The following is a 4,313-nucleotide window of genomic DNA, read 5'->3' as shown; positions in this document are numbered from 1 at the left end:
ACACACACACACACACACACACACACACACACACACACACACACACAGTTATAGAAACGTTTAGTACATGACCTGAAAATATAAAGCTGAGCACTGATCTGAGATCAGCCTGCAGGTCGACTCACCTGCTGACCTGAAGAGGATTTAATAATTATACAGGACTCACAGGATTCAGAGCTGGTAACTGTTCTCTGGTAGAGCCGGTAGTATTCAGAGTAGCTATACTCTACCTGCTCAGGTACTACGTTCACTACCTGCTCAGGTACTCCGTTCTCTACCTGCTCAGGTACTCCGTGCTCTACCTGCTCAGGTACTCCGTACTCTACCTGCTCAGGTACTCTGTACTCTACCTGCTCAGGTACTCCGTTCACTACCTGCTCAGGTACTCCGTTCTCTACCTGCTCAGGTACTCCGTTCTCTACCTGCTCAGGTACTCTGTTCTCTACCTGCTCAGGTACTCTGTACTCTACCTGCTCAGGTACTCCGTTCTCTACCTGCTCAGGTACTCTGTACTCTACCTGCTCAGGTACTCTGTACTCTACCTGCTCAGGTACTCTGTTCTCTACCGGCTCAGGTACTCTGTTCTCTACCTGTTCAGGTACTCCGTTCTCTACCGGCTCAGGTACTCTGTTCTCTACCTGTTCAGGTACTCTGTACTCTACCTGCTCAGGTACTCTGTACTCTACCTGTTCAGGTACTCTGTACTCTACCTGTTCAGGTACTCTGTACTCTACCTGTTCAGGTACTCTGTACTCTACCTGCTCAGGTACTCTGTTCCCAGTGGAACCAGAACAACAGAGGAACGGGTCACAGAATTCATTGACTGCTCTGTTTCACAACCAGAAAAAGACAAAACCAAAACCAGAAGATAAGTTTCTATTTCTGCTCTTCATCAGATCACATCCACAGAACCTGGTTCTCATCTGGAACCAGAATAGAACCTTTAAACCTGGTTCCAACACTTGTTCATGAGAAATAATATACGTATGATACAAAATGTCTGTAGTAAGGAGAGAAAAGAAGGGAGCCAAACTGGTAATGTTTATTACTATTATGGATATGAAACAGTTAAACACCAGTTGGTTTCTTTCTAGGAAACCTACTAAAATACAATATATTTTATTCTATTTATTGTAAAAGTATTACCTAACTTCCCAGCTGACGAGTCCTTTCTGCAGGTTACTTTAGTTCAGAGTAAATCTTACAGATGTGTGAAACACTGGTCTCTTTGGCCTCATAAAATAATCAGAACCAGATGTTTAGATTTTCTACATCTGTAGTGTGAGTATTATTTGTTAAATTCTGTTAGAGGACGGCTGTAGCAGACCAGGATCCAGCAGGAGGGTCTTCCTGTTTCATTCACGCTCTCTAAGCCAATCAGCTGCTTGTGCTAAATGTTGATAACGGCATAGTGCTAACAGTATAATTCGGTTCCACACATTACGTGCATCGACCTACATAATGTGTTTTCTGCCTGCAGTGGACCGTGACATCAGACCACGTCAGACCACGAGCTGCAGAATCCACACTGTGCTTTAAAATAATAGAAGAACGTTATCTTTATTTTTAGAGACAAAGTTTAGTGTCTGAGTTCATGATTCTTCAACAAGTCTGCACACGGACATCCACATTCCTCACAGGATGAACTGTGTGTGTGTGTGTGTGTGTGTGTGTGTGTGTGTGTGTGTGTGTGTATGGCTGTGTGGGGGGTGCTTTCCAGTAAGGACAACAGCACGTTCCAGATGTCACACTTGATTGCATTTTTTCTTAATCTAAACGCGCGCGCGCACGCACGCACGCACGTACACGCACACGCACACGCACACACACACACACACACACCGTGGTGGGAAGGGAATTCACTTTCAGCGAATCAGTTTTTACGCAGGGCGACGCATAGTGCGTTTCTGTTGTTTTTCGGCAAAAGATTCTGTCAATCAAGCCCACGTTACCACCCCTGCATTCATGAGACTCTGACGCGTCGAACAAGGTGTCATAGTCTGGAATTGGCCAATCATAGCCTGTTATAGCCTCCACATACACACAGGCAGACGAGAATGGATGCATGGTTCACAGACACAGAGAGGCCTTAGAGAGGCCTCAGGCTCTCAAAATGAAGCCAAACTGCTGTATTTGGATAGATTGAACACTATTAGTGATAAAACAAGTGAAATATATAGTTATATAGTATAGAAAAGTACAATGGAACAGCTGGTTCCAAAATGACAAATCTGCTCGACCTCCCGCGACCTCTCTGTACCAAAACCTCTAATTTTTTTTTGCTTCACTTTATTACAGTAAAAATTCTGACATGTTGTGCTATGATTTGGGAGTGTTTTTAGGCTTGGAGCTGCATTATTTCAAAGAAATAATTTCAATAAAAGCGCTTTTTTTTCAGGCGAACCTGAAACTTTTCAATTTGAGCTGTGTGCCATCTTCATTCACTATTAACCAGTAACATATACACAATATTTACACATCTGAACAAATCTCACAAGTGTTACCTGTATTATACCATCAAAATTATTAAAATAGACCTTGTAGTTACAGAATTACAGTCTTTTTAGTATGGGTATGCAATTTTCGAGCAGAGGCCTAAAAATAGGGCTAGTGTTATTAAGTGATCAGCATTTGGAAAGTCAACTGCGTTTGTTTTTTTACATCTAATATCTGAATGGCCCTCGAGTGTGTAGCAGAATGCGTGTTGCTGCTGTTGTTTTCCCGTTAAGCTAGTTAGCCTAGCCTCCCAGAACACTTGCGGAGCCCCAGCTGTTCTTTATTGTGTTTTTTTTTGTTCCGGTTCAGAGGTCACACAGCCCGTTGTCTCCTACGTGAGCGCAGAAAACATTATATTTCCCACAATTTAAGCTTCTGCATTTTCCAAATACAATAGTATTATTCAAATGTATTGTACGGTTTGTAAGCCTCGTACCGAACGGTTTAATATGAATACGTGTATTATTACACTCCTAGAAACAAATAACCGTAGCTGTGGCGCCATCATGAGGTCATAAGGTGGTATTTCAGCTGCAGGACAGCACTGAAGGCCCAGGTATAAAATGCACAGCCCGCCACTGATGTAACGTCAAAAACTAAACTCTTCACTCTCAACACATTTGACCATACTATTTTGACACCAACATTTAGCTTATAGACTTATTAAACATTGATTATATTATATCATACTTTATTTAATTTCATTTATTTTTATTTTTATTTATTTTTAGATTTCATTTAATTGATCTTATAATATAATATAATATATTATCATATAATATCATATTATATTATATAATTATATATTATATAATATATATTATAATTATATATTATATTCGATTGAATAACTTTATATGTGATGACGATATTATATTATTTTATATTAGATTTGATATGATATAATGTTATATCATATATTTTATTTTATTTTATTATATTATATTATATGACATCATAAACAGTCATATACTGGACATATATTACACTACCGTTTAATAGTTATTAGGGAGGGATCCCAGGGATTCAATAAATAAATGTATTTTTATTGTGTTTATTCAGTTTAAATGTGAATATCTGTAATAGTGTTTAAATGTTCATGAGGCCGCTGCCCCCTGCTGGACTCTACGTGTCATCACAGCAGTTAACACGGCTCTGCTTTACACACAGCTGTCAGTGGGCGGGGTCTGCTGTGACCAATGAGAGCAGACCATGGAGCGTTACCAAGGAAACGACGCACAGAGCCGTAGCTGGGAGGCAGCGTCCGTTATGCTAACAGGCTAACAGCTAGCTCGGCTCTAAGAGAGTCAACCGTGAGCTAACGACCTAGCTGTTATTTATATTTAAAACAATCTTCCGTGATAAACGTTTAATGTTGAGGCCCGACGTCACAGTCTGTAGGAACTGATCTAAGATCAGCCTTACCTCTAAACACTGCGAGTGATTAGCTTAGCACGCTAACCTTTGTGTGTTTGTTGTTAGCAGTGAAGCTAATCACCGGGTCGAACACGGGATGGAAGTGAGTTAACGCCCTGACCCGGGTCTGACACGGGTCTGTGGCTCGAGATGCAGCGGAGAGGAGGGCCCGTTAACCCGCGCTAAACACGTGAGTACCCGGGTTAATGCTGCTGTCAGTCATCCACACATGTAGTAGCCTCGAGCTGTCCATCATCCACACCTGTAGTATAGCCTCAAACTGTCCATCATTCATACCTGTAGTAGCCTCGAACTGTCAATCATCCACACCTGTAGTATAGCCTCAAACTGTCCATCATCCACACCTGTAGTATAGCCTCGAGCTGTCAATCATCCACACC

The 4,313-nt window shown here is 41.4% G+C and overlaps 1 protein-coding gene across 1 annotated transcript in view; it reads left to right on the top strand.

The window, feature by feature from the left end:
* The first annotated feature begins 3,739 nt into the window (after positions 1-3,739).
* Positions 3,740-4,313, top strand: part of zdhhc1 (zDHHC palmitoyltransferase 1) — a 9,324-nt gene continuing 8,750 nt past the window's right edge. The window contains 1 exon segment of the mRNA XM_031878655.1: positions 3,740-4,102. The gene's annotated coding sequence lies outside the window, so the exon portion shown is untranslated.

This window comes from Anarrhichthys ocellatus, unplaced genomic scaffold, assembly GCF_004355925.1.
Source record: "Anarrhichthys ocellatus isolate YVR2014 unplaced genomic scaffold, GSC_Weel_1.0 scaffold190, whole genome shotgun sequence".
NCBI classification, from domain to species: Eukaryota; Metazoa; Chordata; class Actinopteri; order Perciformes; family Anarhichadidae; genus Anarrhichthys; species Anarrhichthys ocellatus.
The sequence above is the reverse complement of the archived record's forward strand: the minus strand, read 5'-3'. Positions and strand labels throughout refer to the sequence as shown.